The following is a 21,995-nucleotide window of genomic DNA, read 5'->3' as shown; positions in this document are numbered from 1 at the left end:
ATTATAGATTATAGATTTTATTTTTAAAAAACAATTGCAGTAATTTTGCATTATTTTTACAGTAAAAATTTAATTTCCAATTGCATTGTTTAATTAAACAGAATTAATGAATCGAAAGTAAAAAGCATGTTATATTACAATGTTTAATTAAGGAATCTAAAATAAATGAGACTAGTGCAACGGTAAAAAAAAGAAAAATGGAAACTACGTAATTTAAACGCTACTCTCCAGTCCCCACGAAGCGTATATATATTCAACTTTTCTTCTCCTCAGTTGACAATGCGACGATGTCTCCGACCTTTCTTCTCATTCATTCTTTTCAATGACGACGATTATCTCCGGTAAGTTTCTTCTTCTCTGTTCTTGTTTCTGTTCTCTCTTCGTTTTCTTTTTTTGATCAACTAACGCCTCCACTTAGTTTCTCCCTACTGATAACGACATATTTGTTTAATGATCCACAGACACCGCCAAATTCTCCTTTCTCAAAATCTATTTAAGGCCGACGCTCTATCCTTTAACCAAATTAAGAACCCTAGAAAAATTGGGAAAACGAAATTCATGTTGGGTTAAAGGTTCGATTTTCATCAATTTTCCTTTTCTTTGAAAACATTCAAATTGTTACTAGTCAAATCTGTTTTACTTTGAAACAATATAGTCGTTCGGTTGGGTTTTAAATTTGTTTTGTTGATTCCATCTCCCTTTTTATACTGTGAGTCGTTTGAGGATTTTTCATCACATTAATAATTTTGGGTGGGCTCTGGACATGAAGAGTAATTTGGGGGGTTTTCATAATAGGGGTTATTAGATGAGTGTTTCATACATGATCTCCAATATCCATAATTTTGTTAATTGATCGACTTTTATATAAAATAGTTGGAGTGGATAATTGATAATTCTAATAAATTAGTAACTCATGTGAGTTCTTTGTGCCCTTTTGTTCACTTTCTGTATTCTATTCAAATTCAGTTGTCATATATTTTATAATTTCTAGTAAGAATAAGTCTACCAACGATGTGCTACTGATACATGATTTGCTTAATCATCACTATTTATATGACATTGCTTCTCTCTTAAGTTGTTTATATAAATAACCAACTTAATAGTCACTATCTATATGACATATGCAACTGATATTAACACATTTTAATTCCTATAAAAATATTTTAATTTCAAAATCTAACAAAATCTATCATTATACTCTAAAAATCTAACTTATGAAGATTAACAATTATGAGGGCAACCTATCCTTGATTTGTTTTGATCCTTGTAGTCTATATTTTCATGTTGTTTAATGTTAATAATGCAAATAACTTGTCTTATCTATTTATTACTTCATTTTTCCATTTCTTTTAGAGATGATCATGGTATTATTGTATTCTAAAATGAAACTTTTTGACATAAACTTGTACAGTTGCTTTATAAGATTTAAGTAAATGAAGGAAACTCCAAACACCATAAAGAAAGAAGAGGAACAAAACCTGGAGTCACTTTGTTGGTACGAGGTAACATCTTCTTTCCATCATGATTATTTATCATCAATGTCATGCAAGTTTTATCATATCAAGAGATTTTATTTTCAATCTCTTTTTCCTAATAAGACATTAAAATTTTGAAAATTGGTCCAAACTCTAAAACTTTTTTGCCTATTTAGACATCATGCATTACAAAATTGCATTTTACTTTCAATATTTTATCAAATAAGGCATCATACTTTGAAAAATGGATTTTACTTTCAGTTTTTACCTATTAAAACACCATACTTTGAAAATACATTATACATTCATTCTCTTTCCTATTCAGACATCATGCTTTGAAATTTTCATTTTACTTTCGATACTTTTTCTATTAAGACATCGTACATAACAAAATTGCATTAAACCTACAAACTTTTTCATATTAAGACATCATGTTTTGAAAATAGCATTTTTCTTCCAGTTTTTCCATATTAAGTCCTTATACTTGGAAAATTGCATTTTTCTAACAATTTTTTCATATCAAGTTCTCGTACTTTGAAAATTGCATCTTATTTTCAAAATTTTCAATTTTTTTACCCATTAAGACATTATACATTACAAAATTGCATTAACTTTTCAAACTTTTTCTTATTAATTAACTTATTATACTAGGAAAATTGCATTTTTATTTTAATTTTTTAATATTAAGTCATTTAAAAATTGCGTCTTATTTTCAAAATTTTCAATTTGTTTTACCTATTAATACATTATACATTACAAAATTCCATTAAACTTTCAAAAAATTTCATATTAAGACATCATGTTTTGAAAATTGCAATTTTCTTCCATTTTTTTCATATTAAGTCGTCATACTTTAAAAATTGCATTTTTCTTTCAATTTTTTCATATTAATTCATCACACTTTTAAAAGTGCATCATATTCTAAAAAGTTTCATTTTTTTACCTATTAAGACATTATAAATTACAAAATTGCGTTAAGTTTTCAAATTTTTTCCTATTAAGTCATTATACTTGGAAAATTGCACTTTTCTTTCAATTTTTTTATATTAAGTCATCATATTTTAAAAATTACATCTTATTTCCATAAGTTTCTTTTACCTATTATGACATTATACATTACACAGTTGCATTAAGTTTTCAAATTTTTTCCTATTAAGTCATTATACTTGGAAATTACACTTTTCTTTCAATTTTTTTCATATTAAGTCATCATACGTTAAAAATTACATCTTATTTTTAAAATTTTCAATTTGTTTTACCTATTAAGACATTATACATTACAAATCTGCATTAAACGTTCAAACTCTTTCACATTAAGACATCATGTTTTGAAAATGACATTTTTCTTCCAATTTTTTCATATTAAGACATCACACTTTTAAAATTGCATTTTTCTTTCTATTTTTTCATATTAAGTCATCATACATTAAAATTTGCATTTTATTTTCATAATTTTCAATTTGTTTTACCTAATATGACATTATAAATTACAAATTTGCATTAGCTTTCAAAAGATTTCACACTAAGACAATATGTTTTGAAAATTGTATTTTTCTTCCAAAATTTTCGTACTAAGTAATCATAGTTTGAAAATTGCATTTTCTTTCTATTTTTTCATATTAAGTCATCATACTATAAAATTTGCCTCTTATTTTAAAAAAATTCAATTTGTTTTACCTACTAAGACATTATACATTACAAATTTGTAATAAACTTTCAAAGTTTTTCAGATTAAGTCATCAAGTTCTGAAAATTGCATTTTTGTTCTTTTTTTTTCATATTAAACCATCATACATTAAAAATTGCAATTTATTTTCAAAATTTTGAATTTGTTTTACCTATTAAGACATTATACATTACAAATTTGCATTAAACTTTCAAACTTTTTCTCATTAAGACATCATGTTTTGAAAATTACATTTTTTTCCAATTTTTTCATATTAAGCCATCATACTTTTAAAATTGCATTTTCTTTCTATTTTTTCATATTAAGACATCATACATTAAAAATTGATTTTTTTTTCAACATTTTCAATTTGTTTTACCTATTAAGACATTATAAATTACAAATTTGTATTAAACGTTTAAAGTTTTTTCACATTAAGTCATCTTGTTTTGAAAATTGCATTTTTCTTCAATTTTTTTCATATTAAGTCATCATACTTTTAAAATTGCAATTTTCTTTCTATTTTTTCATATTAAATCATCATACAATAAAAATTGCATCTTATTTTCAAAAATTTCAATTTGTTTTACCTATTAAGACATTATACATTACAAATTTGCATTAAACTTTCAAACTTTTTCAGATTAAGTCATCATGTTCTGAAAATTGTATTTTTCATCCAATTTTTTCATATTAAGTTATCATACTTTTAAAATTGCATTTTATTTTCAAAATTTTCAATTTGTTTTACCGATTAAGACACTATACCTTACAAATTTTCATTAAACTTTCAAACTTTTTTCACATTAAGTCATCATGTTTTGACAATTGCATTTTTCTTCCAATTTTTTAATATTAAGTCATCATACTTCGAAAATTGCATTTTTCTTTTTATTTTTTCATATTAAGTCATCATACTTTAAAAATTGCATCTTATTATCGAAATATTCAATTTGTTTACATGTTAAGAACTTATATATTAAAAAAATTGTATTAAACTTTCAAATATTTTCATATTAAGACATCATGTTTTGAAAATAGCATTTTTCTTCCAATTTTTTTATATTAAGTCATCATACTTTTAAAATTGCATTTTTCTTTCTATTTTTTCATATTAAGCCATCATACATTAAAAATTGCATCTTATTTTCAATTTGTAATACCTATTAAGACATTATACATTACAAATTTGCATTAAACTTTTAAACTTTTTTCACATTAAGTCATCAAGTTCTGAAAATTTCATTTTTATTCCAATTTTTTCATATTAAGCCATCATACTTTTAAAATTGCATTTTCTTTCTATTTTTTCAAATTAAAACATCATACATGAAAAATTGCATCTTATTTTCAAAATTTTCAATTTTTTTTACCTATTAAGACATTATATTTTACAAATTTACATTAAATTTTCAAACTTTTCACATTAAGACATCATGTTTTGAAAATTGTATTTTTCTTCCAATTTTTTCATATTAAGTCATCATACTTTTAAAATTGCACTTTCTTTCAATTTTTTCATATTACGACATCATATTTTTAAAATTGCATTTTCTTTCAATTTTTTCATTTTACGACATCAAACATTAAAAATAGCATTTTATTTTCAAAATTTTCAATTTGTTTTACCTATAAAGACATTATACATTACAAATTTGCATTAAACTTTCAAACTTTTTTCACATTAAGTCATCATGTTTTGAAATTTTCATTTTTCTTCCAATTTTTTCATATTAAGTCGTCATACTTTTAAAATTGCATTTTTTTTTCATATTAAGCTATTATACATTAAAAATTGCATCTTATTTTCAAAATTTTTAATTTGTTTTACCTATTAAAACATTATACATTATAAATCTATATTAAATTTTCAAACTTTTTCACATTAAGACATCATGTTTTGAAAATTCCATTTTTCTTCCAATTTTTTCATATAAAGTTATCACACTTTAAAATTGCATTTTTCTTTCTATTTTTTCATATTAAGCCATCATATATTAAAAATTACATCTTATTTTCAAAATTTTCATTTTTTTTACCTATTAAGACATTATACATTACAAATTTACATTAAAATTTCAAACTTTTTTACATTAAGACATCATGTTTTGAAAATTGCATTTTTCTTCCAATTATTTCATATTTCACATTAAGACATCATGTTTTTAAAATTGCATTTTTCTTCCAATTATCTCATATTAAGTCATTATACTATTAATTATTCATTTTTCTTTCTATTTTTTCATATTAAGTCATCATATTTTTAAAATTGCATCTTATATTCAAAATGTTCAATTTTTTTACCTCTTAAGACATTTTACATTACAAATTTGCATTAAACTTTTAAACTTTTTTCACATTAAGTCATGTTTTGAAAATTGCATTTTTCTTCCAATTTTTTCATATTAAGTCATCATACATTAAAAATTGCATCTTATTTTCATAATTTTCTATTTCTTTTACCTATTAAGACATTATACATTACAAATTTGCATTAAACTTTCAGACTTTTTTCACATTTAGACATCATATTTTGAAAATTGCATTTTTCTTCCAATTTTTTAATATTAAGTCATCATACGTTGTAAATTGCAGTTTTCTTTCTATTTCTTTCATATTAAGTCATCATAATTCAAAAATTGTATCTTATTTTAGATATTTTCAATTTGTTTTACCTATTGAGAAATTACACATTAGAAATTTGCACTAAACTTTTAAACATTTTTCACATTAAGTCATCAGGTTTTGATAAAAGCATTTATCTTCCAATTATTTTTTCATATTAAGCCATCATACATTGAAAATTGCATTTTTATTTCTATTTTTTAGATTAAGTCATCATACTTTAAAAATTGCATTTTATTTTAAAAATTTTCAATTTGTTTTGACTTGTAAGACATTATACATTACAAATTTACATTCAAATTTTAAACTTTTTCACGTTAAGACATCATGTTTTGAAAATTGAGTTTTTCTTCCAATTTTTTCGTATTAAGTCATCATACATTGAAAATTGCAGTTTTCTTTCTATTTTATTTTTCATATTAAGTCATTATACTTCAAAATTTTCATCTTATTTTAGATATTTTCAATTTGTTTTACCTATTGAGAAAGCACACATTACAAATTTGCACTAAACTTTTAAACATTTTTCACATTAAGTCAACATGTTTTGAAAATTGCATTTCTCTTCCAATTTTTTCATATTAAGTCATCATACTTTAAAAATTGCATCTTATTTTCAAAATTTTCAATTTGTTTTGACTATTAAGACATTATGCATTAAACTTTCAAACATTTTTCACATTAAGTAATCATGTTTTGAAAATTGCATTTTTCTTCCAATTTTTTCTTATTAAGTCATCATACTTTTAAAATTGCATTTTGTTTCTACTTTTTTATATTAAGCTATCATACATTAAAAATTGCACCTTATTTTAAAAATTTTCAATTTGTTTTGACTATTAATACATTATATATTACAAATTTGCATTAAACTTTCAAAAGTTTTTCAAATTAAGTCATCATGTTTTGAAAATTGCATTTTTATTCCAATTTTTTCATATTAAGCATCATACTTTTAAAATTGCATTTTCTATCTATTTTTTCATATTAAGCTATCATACATTAAAAATTGCATCTTATTTTCAAAATTTTCAATTTGTTTTGATTATTAAGACAATAAACATTACAAATTTGCATTAAACTTTCAAACTTTTTTCAATTTAAGTCATCATGTTTTGAAAATTTCATGTTTTGTAAATTGCAGTTTTCTTTCTATTTTTTTCATATTAAGTCATCATATTTCAAAAATTGCATCTTATTTTAGATATTTTCAATTTGTTTTACCTATTGAGAAATTACACATTACAAATTTGCACTAAACTTTAAACATTTTTCACATTAAGTCATCATGTTTTGATAAAAGCATTTTTCTTCCAATTTTTTTCATATTAAGTCATCATACATTGAAATTGCATTTTTCTTTCTATTTTTTATATTTAAGTCATCATACTTTAAAAATTGCATCTTGTTTTAAAAAATTTCAATTTGTTTTGACTATTAAGACATTATACATTACAAATTTACATTAAATTTTCAAACTTTTTCACGTTAAGACATCATGTTTTGAAAATTGAGTTTTTCTTCCAATTTTTTCATATTACATCATACATTGAAAATTGCAGTTTTCTTTCTATTTTTTTTTTCATATTAAGTCATCATACTTCAAAATTTTCATCTTATTTTAGATATTTTGAATTTGTTTAACTATTGAGAAACTACACATTACAAATATTTTTCACTTTAAGTCATCATGTTTTGATAAAAGCATTTTTCTTCCAATTATTTTTTCATATTAAGTCATCATACATTAAAAATTGCATCTTATTTTCAAAATTTTCAATTTATATTACCAATTAAGACATTATACATTACAAATTTGCATTAAACTTTTAAACTTTTTTCACATTAAGTCATCAAGTTTTGAAAATTTCATTTTTCTTCCAATTTTTTCATACTAAGCCATCATACTTTTAAAATTGCATTTTCTTTCTATTTTTTCATATTAAAACATCATACATTAAAAATTGTATCTTATTTTCAAAATTTACAATTTGTTTTACCTATTAAGACATTATACTTTACAAATTTACATTAAATTTTCAAACTTTTTCACATTAAGACATCATGTTTTGAAAATTGCATTTTTATTCCAATTTTTTCATATTAAGTTATCATATTTTTAAAATTGCATTTTCTTTCTATTTTTTCATATTAAGCCATCATACATTAAAAATTGCATCTTATTTTCAAAATTTTCAATTTGTAATACTTATTAAGACATTATACATTACAAATTTGAATTAAACTTTCAAACTTTTTTTCACATTAAGTCATCATGTTTTGAAAATTGCATTTTTCTTCCAATTTTTTCATATTAAGTCATCATACTTTTAAAATTGCATTTTCTTTCAATTTTTTCATATTAAGACGTTGAACATTAAAAATAGCATTTTATTTTCAAAATTTTCAATTTGTTTTACCTATTAAGACATTATACATTACAAATTTGCGTTAAACTTTCATACTTTTTTCTCATTAAGTCATCATGTTTTGAAATTTTCATTTTTCTACGAATTTTTTCATATTAAGTCGTCATACTTTTAAAATTGCATTTTTTTTTTCATATTAAGCAATGATACATTAAAAATTGCATCTTATTTTCAAAATTTTCAATTTGTTTTACCTATTAAGACATTATACATTATAAATCTACATGAAAATTTCAAACTTTTTTCACATTAAGAAATCATGTTTTGAAAATTGCATTTTTCTTCCAATTTTTTCATATAAATTCATCACACTTTAAAATTGCATTTTTCTTTCTATTTTTTCATATTAAGCCATCATACAATAAAAATTACATCTTATTTTCAAAATTTTCAATTTGTTTTATCTATTACGACATTATACATTACAAATTTACATTAAATTTTCAAACTTTTTCACATTAAGACATCATGTTTTGAAAATTGGATTTTTCTTCCAATTATTTCATATTTCACATTAAGACATCATGTTTTGAAAATTGCATTTTTCTTCCAATTATTTCATATTAAGTCATTATACTATTAAATATTCGTTTTTCATTCTATTTTTTCATATTAAGTCATCATACTTTTAAAATTGCATCTTATATTCAAAATGTTCAATTTTTTACCTCTTAAGACATTTTACATTACAAATTTGCATTAAACTTTTAAACTTTTTTCACATTAAGTCATGTTTTGAAAATTGCATTTTTCTTCCAATTTTTTCATATTAAGTCATCATACATTAAAAATTGCATCTTATTTTCATAATTTTCAATTTGTTTTACCTAATAAGACATTATACATTACAAATTTGCATTAAACTTTCAAACTTTTTTCACATTTAGACATCATGTTTTGAAAATTGCATTTTTCTTTCCATTTTTTCATATTAAGTCATCATATTTCAAAAATTGCATCTTATTTTAGATATTTTCAATTTGTTTTACCTATTAAGAAATTACACATTACAAATTTGCACTAAACTTTTAAACATTTTTCACATTAAGTCATCATGTTTTGATAAAAGCATTTTTCTTCCATTTTTTTTTCATATTAAATCATCATACATTGAAATTGCATTTTTCTTTCTATTTTTTATATTAAGTCATCATACTTTAAAAATTGCATCTTGTTTTACAAATTTTCAATTTGTTTTGACTATTAAGTCATTATACATTACAAATTTACATTAAATTTTCAAACTTTTTCACGTTAAGACATCATATTTTGAAAATTGAGCTTTTTCTTCCAATTTTCTCATATTAAGTCATCATACATTGAAAATTGCAGTTTTCTTTCTATTTTTTTTTCATATTAAGTCATCAATATTCAAAATTTTCATCTTATTTTAGATATTTTCAATTTGTTTAACTATTGAGAAACTACACATTACAAATTTGTACTAAAGTTTTAAACATTTTTCACATTAAGTGAACATGTTTTGAAAATTGCATTTTTCTTCTAGTTTTTTCATATTAAACCATCATACTTTTATAATTGCATTTTCTTTCTACTTTTTTATATTAAGCTATCATATATTAAAAATATCATCTTATTTTCAAAATTTTCAATTTGTATTACCTATTAAGACATTATACATTACAAATTTGCATTAAACTTTTAAACTTTTTTCACATTAAGTCATCAAGTTTTCAAAATTTCATTTTTCTTCCAATTTTTTCATATTAAGCCATCGTACTTTTAAAATTGCATTTTCTTTCTATTTTTTCATATTAAAACATCATACATTAAAAATTGCATCTTATTTTCAAAATTTTCAATTTTTTTACCTATTAAGACATTATACTTTACAAGGTTTCAAACTTTTTCACATTAAGACCTCGTGTTTTGAAAATTGTATTTTTATTCTAATTTTTTCATATTAAGTCATCATACTTTTAAAATTACAATTTCTTTCTAAATTTTCATATTTAGCCATCATACATTAAAAATTACATCTTATTTTCAAACTTTTTCACATTAAGACATCATGTTTTGAAAATTGCATTTTTCTTCCAATTATTTCATATTTCACATTAAGACATCATGTTTTGAAAATTGCATTTTTCTTCCAATTATTTCATATTAAGTCATTATACTATTAAATATTCATTTTTCTTTCAATTTTTTCATATTAAGTCATCATACTTTTAAAATTGCATCTTATATTCAAAATGTTCAATTTTTTACCTCTTAAGACATTTTACATTACAAATTTGCATTAAACTTTTAAACTTTTTTCACATTAAGTCATGTTTTGAAAATTGCATTTTCTTCCAATTTTTTCATATTAAGTCATCATACATTAAAAATTGCATCTTATTTTCATAATTTTCAATTTGTTTTACCTATTAAGACATTATACATTACAAATTTGCTTTAATCTTTCAAACTTTTTTCACATTTAGACATCATGTTTTGAAAATTGCATTTTTCTTCCAATTTTTTCATATTAAGTCATCATATGTTGTAAATTGCAGTTTTCTTTCTATTTCCTTCATATTAAGTCATTATATTTCAAAAATTGCGTCTTATTTTCGATATTTTCAATTTGTTTTACTTATTAATAAATTACACATTACAAATTTGCACTAAACTTTTAAACATTTTTCACATTAAGTCATCATGTTTTGATAAAAGCATTTTTCTTCCAATTTGTTTTCTTATTAAGTCATTATACATTGGAATTGCATTTTTCTTTTTATTTTTTATATTAAGTCATCATACTTTAAAAATTGCATCTTGTTTTAAAAAATTTCAATTTGTTTTGACTATTAAGACATTATACATTACAAATTTACATTAAATTTTCAAACTTTTTCACGTTAAGACAACATGTTTTGAAAATTGAGTTTTTCTTCCAATTTTCTCATATTAACTCATCATACATTGAAAATTGCAGTTTTCTTTCTATTTTTTTTCATATTAAGTCATCAATATTCAAAATTTTCATCTTATTTTAGATATTTTCAATTTGTTTAACTATTGAGAAACTACACATTACAAATTTGTACTAAACTTTTAAACATTTTTCACATTAAGTGAACAAGTTTTGAAAATTGCATTTTTCTTCCAATTTTTTCATATTAAACCATCATACTTTTAAAATTGCATTTTCTTTCTACTTACTTATATTAAGCTATCATACATTAAAAATTGCATCTTATTTTCAAAATTTTCAATTTGTAATACCTATTAAGACATTAAAGATTATAAACTTGCATTAAACTTTTAAACATTTTTCACATTATGTCATCAAGTTTTGAAAATTTCATTTTTCTTCCAATTTTTTTCATATTAAGCCATCATACTTTTAAAATTGCATTTTCTTCCTATTTTTTCATATTAAAATATCATACATTAAAAATTGCATCTTATTTTCAAAATTTTCAATTTTTTTACCTATTAAGACATTATACTTTACAAATTTACATTAATTTTCAAACTTTTCACATTTAGACATCATGTTTTGAAAATTGCATTTTATTCCAATTTTTTCATATTAAGTCATCATACTTTTAAAATTGCATTTTCTTTGTATTTTTTCATATTAAGCTATCATACATTAAAAATTGCATCTTGTTTTCAAAATGTTCAATTTATACATTACAAATTTGCATTAAACTTTCAAACTTTTTTCACATTAAGTCATCTTGTTTTGAAAATTGCATTTTCCATCCAATTTTTTCATATTAAGTCATCATACTTTTAAAATTGCATTTTCTTTCTATTTTTTCATATTAAACCATCATATATTAAAAATTGCATTTTATTTTCAAAATTTACAATTTGTTTTACCTATTAAGACATTATACTTTACAAATTTAAATTAAATTTTCAAACTTTTTCACGTTAAGACATCATGTTTTGAAAATTGCATTTTTATTCCAATTTTTTCATATTAAGTTATCATATTTTCAAAATTGCATTTTCTTTCTATTTTTTCATATTAAGCCATCATACATTAAAAATTGCATCTTATTTTCAAAATTTTCAATTTGTAATACCTATTAAGACATTATACATTACAAATTTGCATTAACCTTTCAAACTTTTTTCACATTAAGTCATCATGTTTTGAAAATTGCATTTTTCTTCCAATTTTTTCTTATTAAGTCGCCATACTTTGAAAATTGCATTTTCTTTCAATTTTTACATATTAAGACATCAAACATTAAAAACAACAGTTATTTTCAAAATTTTCAATTTGTTTTACCTATTAAGACATTATAATTACAAATTTGCATTAAACTTTAAAACTTTTTTCACATTAAGATATCATGTTTTGAAAATTTCATTTTTCTTCCAATTTTTTCATATTAAGCCGTCATACTTTTAAAATTGCATTTTTTTTTTCATATTAAGCTATTAAACATTAAAAATTGCATTTTATTTTCAAAATTTTCAATTTGTTTTACCTATTCAGACATTATACATTATAAATCTACATTAAATTTTCAAACTTTTTCAAATTAAGACATCATGTTTTGAAAATTGCATTTTTCTTCCAATTTTTTCATATAAAGTCATCACACTTTAAATTGCATTTTTCTTTCTATTTTTTCATATTAAGCCATCATACATTAAAAATTACATCTTATTTTCAAAATTTTCAATTTGGTTTACCTATTAAGAGATTATCCATTACAAATCTACATTAAATTTTCAAACTTTTTCACATTAAGACATCATGTTTTGAAAATTGCATTTTTCTTCCAATTATTTCATATTAAGTCATTATACTATTAAATATTCGTTTTTAATTCTATTTTTTCATACTAAGTCATCATACTTTTAAAATTGCATCTTATATTCAAAATGTTCAATCTTTTACCTCTTAAGACATTTTACATTACAAATTTGCATTAAACTTTTAAACTTTTTTCACATTAAGTCATGTTTTGAAAATTGCATTTTTCTTCCAATTTTTTCATATTAAGTCATCATACATTAAAAATTGCATCTTATTTTCATAATTTTCAATTTGTTTTACCTAATAACACATTATACATTACAAATTTGCATTAAACTTTCAAACTTTTTTCACATTTAGACATCATGTTTTGAAAATTGCATTTTTCTTCCAATTTTTTCATATTAAGTCATCATATGTTGTAAATTGCAGTTTTCTTTCTATTTCTTTCATATTAAGTCATCATATTTCAAAAATTGCATTTTATTTTAGATATTTTCAATTTGTTTTACCTATTAAGAAATTACACATTACAAATTTGCACTAAACTTTTGAACATTTTTCACATTAAGTCATCATGTTTTGATAAAAGCATTTTTCTTCCAATTTTTTTTTCTTATTAAGTCATCATACATTGGAATTGCATTTTTCTTTCTATTTTTTATATTAAGTCATCATACTTTAAAAATTGCATCTTGTTTTAAAAATTTTCAATTTGTTTTGACTACTGAGAAATTACACATTACAAATTTGCACTAAACTTTTAAACATTTTTCACATTAAGTCAACATGTTTGTGCAATATATAAGATGTTGTAGTAGGTTTGTGAGTTTAGTCATGCATCATATTCTTTCTCTATCTGGGTTTACTCTTAGGCATGAGAAACTTTTTATGTGATTTTTATTTATTTATTTATTTATTTTAATAAAAAATCATTGATAAAAATCAAACCAAGGTTCTTATGCCAACTTGTAACGACCCAAAAATCAGGGGTAAAAATTTTATTTTTATTATAGTAAAAACACAATTATCTTTTAAATCCAAGCATTCCAAAAACATTGCTTAGTTAAAACAGCTATCAGAGTTACATCCCAAAATCACATAATGCGGACAACACGGTGTGTGCGCTGCGATCAAGCCATACCCTTCCTTTCCAAACCGATGATACGTGAAACCATAAACAAAACTGTAAGCACGAAGCTTAGTGAGTTTCCCAGAGCATACCCCACACAATCCACATAACCACATAATCCATATCAGCTATAACAGCTACATAACCCATATCAATCACATACGCTATGCATATAAACATATAAGGATGTCGTGGGCTCCCCCCAGGGTCTTATTCCAGGATATCATGGGCTCCCCACATGGTCGTACACCTAAGTGTCATGGGCTCCCCCCGTGGTCTTTAATAAGAAAGCACAGGCTCCCCCACATGGTCTTACATATAAGGGCCATGGGCTCCCACCATGGTCTATAATAGGAAAGCATGGGATCTCCACATGGTCTTACATCCAAGTGACATGGGCTCTCCTATGGTCTTCCATACAAGTATAACACATATACAACTATCTTAGCACATAACCAACTAACTGCCACATAACACTATATCAACTAGTGTACCACATATCATATAATGGGCATGTCTTGGTGCTTTCGACCCATTGGTATGGTGAGGAGACTCACTTCACACTGCTGAAGTCCCGCGGATAAAACCCTAGCTGCTGGATGACATGTTCCCGAACTGTCCATATCAAAACAACACCCAATTAATAATTGGGTTCCAATACATAACCTAACTTTGTCTAAAACCAAGGTCCAAACACATACTCTGAAAGACCAAAAACCAATCAATGAACCAAGGCCCACGCTGGTTGGTGGCATCAAAGAGGTGGTAGGAAACGGCAGTAGGTGGCAACCACCACCTCATAGTGGTGGCGATGGGTTTTCCAGATTCATAATGCACATCCTACACCGCCACTTCAGAAAACAGCTCATACTTGCGAACATATAAGCACTCAACCACTTGCAAGGCGACAGAAACGTCGTCGGAGCTAAAAGAATCGGTGGTCGAGGCCGGCAGCAACAACAGGGGCATTTCCTCATGTTACACGCACCGAAAATACAAAGGAGAGGAGAAGCTTTACTTACCGAGAGCTTCCGGTTGCTCGTGACTCACGCATTGACGCCCACAACGCATTCCTCGGCCCTTGGCTGTTTTCTTGGCAGCTCACGACGGTTACCGCTTCACCTTTGACTTCACCGGCGACAAGAGCAACAACGGTGGTGTTCGACGGCCATGTGACAAGGAGGTAGCGATGGATGGAGTACGGGGGCACAAGGGTGGCGGTTGGACTTCCCGACGACGGCGGCTGAAACATGTCCCTTAGGTTTAGGGTTGTGACAAAGAAACGAGGGGGGGGGGGGGGAAGGGTTACGGGGGTTAATCCTGTGTCTCATCCCAAACATTTGTCCATTATTCCAATATTAGTCCCTCCTTCCAAGATCCTTTTCAATTTAAATCTGGAATTTACCCTTTAGCCCCTGTCTCCAAAAATCCTTTCATAATAAGTCCTGAAATTACCAATCAGCCCCTAGCATCCAAAAATCTATTCGATTTAAGTCCAATATTTTACCGAACACCCCCGACCTCTTAAAATCTTTACATACCAATTCGAAAATTACACTTAACCCCCATATATTTAAAAGTTATGACTTTTAACTCCTCGAAACCAACACCTTGCTAAAATATTATGGATTTAGAGCTACAATAAAATATATTATACATCTCGGGGTTTTAGAATTTATTATTTATTTACTCATTTTATTTAATTTCAAACGGAGTGTTACAACTAGGTTGCACCTGATCCCACATCGGCTTGGAAGGAGAAAGAAACATTTTCTTATAAGGGGTGTGGATACCTTCCTTGTCACAACGCGTTTTAAAGTCGTGAGGGCAGCAGACCCAATAAGAACTCAGCAGTTAAGCATGCCCGGGCGAGAGCAATCTAATGATTGTATCAGATCTAGGTCACGGGTTGATGTGTTCGACAGGGACGTCGAACCCTATAATGGGGGGGGGGGGGGGGGGGGTGAAGGTGGGTTGCACCTAATCCCACATCGGCATGGAAGGAGAACGAAATATTTCCTTATAAGGGGTGTGGATACCTTCCTTGTCACAACGCATTTTAAAGCCGTGAGGGCAACAGATCCCATAAGAACTTTGAAGTTAAGCGTGTCCGAGCGAGAGCAATCCAAAGATGGGTGACCCCCTTGGAAGTTTTCATGCCGGTAACCCAAAGCGGACAATATTGTGATACGTGCCAGAGAGGGATGGTAAATTACATATTGTTTGTTTCCGTTGCACATGATTGTGTGTTTAGACACATAGAAAACCCATCAGAATTATGTCCCTAATCACAATCGATTTCACCTAGATTCAAACCCACTTATAGGGGTTGAGCAAGGAGAAATAAACAGAGAGACACAAGATACATCACCAATAATTTGTAAGTCAACAAATAATAACAATAGAACATGAAACAACAAAACTCACAGATAGATAACATATACAACGTACAACTTGTGTTCATATTCAAATTATACCAATCCTAAAGACTAACAATAACACATACAAAGTATACAAAGAAACGAGTTACCTGAACAAATAGTGAATTAGGACCAAGAGAACACTTACAACAGTCCAGGAACGAAAATAATCAATAAGCAGCAAAGTCAATTACCATTAAATGTAGCTCTGAATGCTAGAATGCTAGATCCAACATTGAATACGCAACAATGGCATTTGAATTCCATATATCACAATTATCAACATCAACTATTTACACCACTCTTAGGTTGATTTTCTAGTTAATGTTGGCCGTTAAAGGATAACAAATGTGTTAACATTAGCGTTTACTACTAATCATACGTTTACTCTTAAAAGAAGTGATGATAGCAGACAAATCAGAATACCATGAACCGTCGTATAGGAGATACGATGCCAAATAAATTGAACTAATGCCAAAGAGCAAGAAAACTCCACACACCAGATCCACAGGATATGATGTGAGGAGAACCAAGAACACCGTTTAGAAGAACATATTTGTTGATAGAAAAAGACAATTAAATGATAGTTTTTTTTTAAAAAAAAACATAGATCTAGATGTAAGATGACAATCGTAAAAATTAGGTCGATGTCCGTCGAATGACAACTGTAACTAATTGTGATGGAGGACTTAATGTACGATGTTCTTATAAAAATAAGTATATATTTATAACAATAAGAATCGTTTAATATATATTATTATTGGAATGCGACTGGTTATATGCTAAAAAAAAATCAATAAGATACATCCAAATATGTATATGTAGTGTAATATGTTTTATCTAGAAAAATATCCAAGTCCTATTAAGTATTATACGTAATAATAAACTACAAGTAAACCTTATCATATAATATATGACAAGGGTGTAACAAATTAAAATAAAGTATAAGATACATGTTTGTGTATGAATGGGTATAGTCTCGAAATTTAGACATCATAAATACACAAATCCTACCTTTTGATATACAATAATCCATTTAAAGACTAGTACCTATAATACTACTAGAACTAGGGACTAAAGCCAAAGTCAACACCTATATGTATCATTCCTCACTCCTTGTTCGATATGGGTTGTCCATGCATTAAATTCCCCCACCAAAAATCATGCTTCATAGTAAAAATATAGGTAAGGTGGAGTAAAGTAACTTTTATTAGTAAACAAAGAAGTACCATTAATTATGGAGGGAATGGCAAGAGGGTACTTTGAGAAGGCTGCACACTCCTACAATCAACTCACGTGCTTTCTCTCTCTCTCTCTCTCTCTCTCTCTCTCTCTCTCTCACACACACACACACACACAACTCTCTCATCCATGCAAACCCATGCCTTTATTTAAGGATAGAATTACTTCTAAAAATGGCCAAAAGTACACCCTGGAGGATAGAAGATAGCTTTTAAGAGAGTATAAAAGGGGAACTATTATAGACCTTTAACCCATAAAAGATCAATCTCAAACCTCTTTTCTCTCTACCTCCTCTCTCTTGTTCGAAGTTCATCAAGAACACCTCCATCGGAGGTATTTTCTACTGTGATTTCAGGAAGCAAAAAGGAGCAGCCACCACCGAGTTCAGCCACCTGTTACAGCCATTAAATGTGCCGATTTTACCCCTGAATTCGTTTGTTTTCCTGCTCAATTATCTCCCTCAAGTGCTGCTGCGAAACAGGAACGAAAAGGGGCGAGAAAGCTGCCGGAAACATCCCCAACCACCCTATTTTTTTCGACAACTTTGTGGCTGTTTCGGTGAGTTTATTTCCAACTAAAAATCTGAAAACTTGCTGTTTTGTGCACCTTTGTAAGGTCCAAAAATCTAAATCTAGATTCGTTTACTTTTTGGTGAAGATACCGGGTCTTGAACGAAGCAAGAACCTCACCCAACCTCCAATCTAAACTCGAGAAACACGCACCAAATGTGAGTTTCTACGGCCCCTCTTTTTACAATTTTAATTTTGGGGGAGAATACATGAGTGTCTATTTAAAGTTTTGATGATTTTCAAGTTTTTATACATAAAATAACATCAAACTTTATTATTGGTTAAGATTTTATGAAAATAACAATCTAAAAAGTATAAAGCATTAATAAATTATGTAAGTAATAGTAGAATGCTATGAATGATATAATTATACCTTGTTGTGATATATTAATTAATATTAATAAAAATCACACGATTATAAGTAGATTGATATGAAGATATAAGTTATTCGACGAATTATAAACTGTAATACTCGTCATATATATGTACACGAAAGTACTGAGAAAGCATAAAAAGACCTTATATACATAACAAAATATGTTATTCAACATAATTGTGTACAAAGGAAATGTATATTGTCTTAAGCGACTATAAACGAAGATTTGACAAATGTATAATAATTAATTGAAAATATACCAAAAATCAATTATTATTATACCCTTGATCAAAATGGGAAACGATTACCAAGTAAACGATATAATTTATTTTTATAATTATTATAAAAATATAAATCATTTTAGTTGTGATACGAAACTCGTCACATATGATAATATAATTAATTCTCTGATTTTTGGGGATTATTACCTAATAAATTATACAACATATCAATTATGCAATTTATCGAGTATTTGCATAAATGAGTATTCGGCTACGCGAACGAACATCCTCTTTATCGGCTGAAGTAAGGAACTATACAAATTATTATCGTCACAATGGTCGAACGCTACGTTAATTTCACTATTTAACTAATTTCACTAAGCTTCGAAAATCTTAATAATATAAGATTCGCGTTAGTGACCCTAGTGAACGACGAATTTTATGCGTTGAAGAATTATCATCATGGATTTCGTGGATTGTGTATCCCGTGTGTGTTTGTGGGAGGAATGTATCGAAAGGGGTGAAAGAGAGAGTTTTATGATGGTGTATTTTTCCTTTATAAGGATCAAATTCTGGAATCGACACCTAACTCTATAACCGTTAATCCAGGAGGAATCATATACTGTAGGTCTATGCACACGGCATAGATTTATAATAAAGAACCTTGGTGTAGATCTATTTATTATGGAAAGATTTATGTGAATGGTTATTTTCCGTCTGTGGTTGCTAGCTACAACTTCGTCTGACGAGGCAACAGGCGTCAAGTGTTTCTTTCTTCGTTACTATACGACTGCTTTAAAACGTTAGTAATGATCTCGATTCCTCCATTTATATTTATATTGTGCCTGTGTGGCTTGTTTATTGTGCCTTTTTGGCTTGTGGAGGAGCGACGAATAGTGTCGGTTATAGACAAATTGATATATTAAAGATTTTTATTCGAAGATGTATAGATCTAGATTGAGTCAATCCTCCCAATTTGGGCCGAGTGTGAAAGAGTGTTTAGGTTGTTAACTACCTCTACCTACGACATAATTCTCTGTAAACAGCGACGTTTCAAAGAATAGAATTGTAAAGAGAATGATTAATATCTGTCGTTGAAATTATACGAGTGGTAAAAATATGTGTTTATAATTTTGGGATGAGTTTGCCCCACTGGTTAAGAGTTGATTTCCAAATTAAGTAAGATAATATTTAATTAATAATACGACACGAATTTACAAAATTTATAAAATTTGAAACTTATGAGTTTTACATATAAACTATACGAACGTTTGTACAAAGTTTTAAGAGTAAACTTTGCTATTTTATGTTTTCACAAAGTGTGATATGAATTTATTTTATATAAATTGGCTTTCAAAATCTTTATATAAAGAGCATTTCGGTCATGAGAACCGTAAGAATTTGTTATAAGTTTGGTTTACTTATATATTTTACAAATGGTGTATTTTTGGATTTGAGCAAATGACATTTTTAAATGAGTTTAAATATAATTTTATGACGCAATTATTTTATACTTTCGATAGAAAAATATGTGTTTATAAAAGCTGGTCAACCAGATAAATTTTATAAAACATTTTTGGGTGTAAAAATACTTTGTGTCAAAACCTATAGAACTCACCAACAATTATGTTGACGTATCTTAATGCATGTATTCTCAGGTTGTTTATAAGGTCAGAAGAGTTTGTATAGAAGATTCTCCGATATTTTTATCATACAAATGCGAACACCGGATTGTTAAGTGTATGTAGTGATTTAACAATAGTCATTATCAATGTAATTTCTATTTCGGTAATAATAAAAGATTGTATTTGTACTGTTCAATGTATGTTCAATAACTGTGATTACTGGTTTACGTCATGCACCTCGGCGTTTCCGCCGTCGGCCGAGGGTGTGACATAAGAGAACGACGATTCGTAGAACCCAAAAAAAAACAATAAAACAAGGGGATCTAGATGAGATCTACACAGAAAACCCTACATCGCACTGATACATCTAGATCGACACAATGCACAAAAAAATCAATCTAGCACCTCAAACAAAGCAATAAGAATAAAAACATGATCTCAACGTAAAAGAAGAGCTAAATCTAACTTTGATACCATGCTAAAACCCATAGAATGAACTCTTATTAACTGAAAAAAACAAGTACAACAGGAAACCTTACTACAATACACACTCTCACTCGGTAACTACAAGCACACAATCTTGATATGGTTATATTTGAATGGCGTTGGTATTTTAGGAAAACCCACTAAGCTTCGGGCTTACAGTTGTTGATTATGTTTCAGGTACTTCTGATGATCGCGGGAAGGCGAAGCCGTGATCGTACAGCTCCTCGTATCTCATGATTTTAGGATTTGATTCTGGGGATACTCTGATGATTAAACTATTTTTAAAACAAACTGTAATAACTTAATGGTTTTAAATGTTTTAAAAAGTTTTAAATGGGCTTGAATTTTTGGGATGTTTCACTCACAACCAGAAAAAGGTGTTAGGGTTCACGACCCGACTCACCGAGTCCAAGAACAACTCGTCGAGTCCTCCATGTAACATATCCATTCAGTCAATTCTAATCCATTCCAATGCTTCTAGTTCATAGATTTGGACTCCTTATACAAGTATTACATGTAAAGTTGCTAACTTTACATGCATGCATGGTGCTATGAAGCTAAAACACCCAATACAAGCCAAAATGAAGGTTTAAGTCATAGAATGGAGTCATGGCTAAATAAAGGTGGCAACTTTGAGCTTCTAAAGCTTAACAGTGTCCAGATCTGAAGTCCTTTCATCCTCAAGGGTTCAAATCTCGGAATGACCTTGGAAATGGCCCAAAAATGACAATATACAAGCTAAGAAGGAGATCTAAGTGAATAACAGCCAAGGTATAAGCTTTATACCTCTATGAAGACAGAAATGAGTCCTTAGCTTTGGATCTCCAACCTTCCTTCTTCAACTCCAAGCCTTTGCTTCCTTCTTCTAGCTTTAAATCACAAAAATGGCAAGAAATAACTCAATACCACACAAGGCTGAGTAGGGTTTCGAGAGTGGGTTGTGGAGGTGATGGAGGCTGGGGTGGAGACCTGTTATGATGCTTAAATAGGGTTC

At 27.1% G+C, this 21,995-nt stretch overlaps 2 long non-coding RNA genes across 2 annotated transcripts; both read left to right on the top strand.

Moving 5' to 3' along the window:
- Positions 1-218: 218 nt before the first annotated feature.
- On the top strand, positions 219-21,751 carry LOC111884511 (uncharacterized). The gene is made up of 4 exons (XR_006190466.2): positions 219-341; positions 462-572; positions 1,412-1,502; positions 21,179-21,751. It is a non-coding gene; the product is annotated as an uncharacterized LOC111884511 (long non-coding RNA).
- On the top strand, positions 17,931-20,711 carry LOC128133212 (uncharacterized). The gene is made up of 3 exons (XR_008231617.1): positions 17,931-18,282; positions 18,382-18,451; positions 20,549-20,711. It is a non-coding gene; the product is annotated as an uncharacterized LOC128133212 (long non-coding RNA).
- Positions 21,752-21,995: the final 244 nt, after the last annotated feature.

The sequence above is a fragment of the Lactuca sativa genome, chromosome 4, assembly GCF_002870075.4.
Source record: "Lactuca sativa cultivar Salinas chromosome 4, Lsat_Salinas_v11, whole genome shotgun sequence".
Taxonomy (NCBI): Eukaryota; Viridiplantae; Streptophyta; class Magnoliopsida; order Asterales; family Asteraceae; genus Lactuca; species Lactuca sativa.
This window is presented reverse-complemented; position numbering and strand designations above follow the sequence as displayed.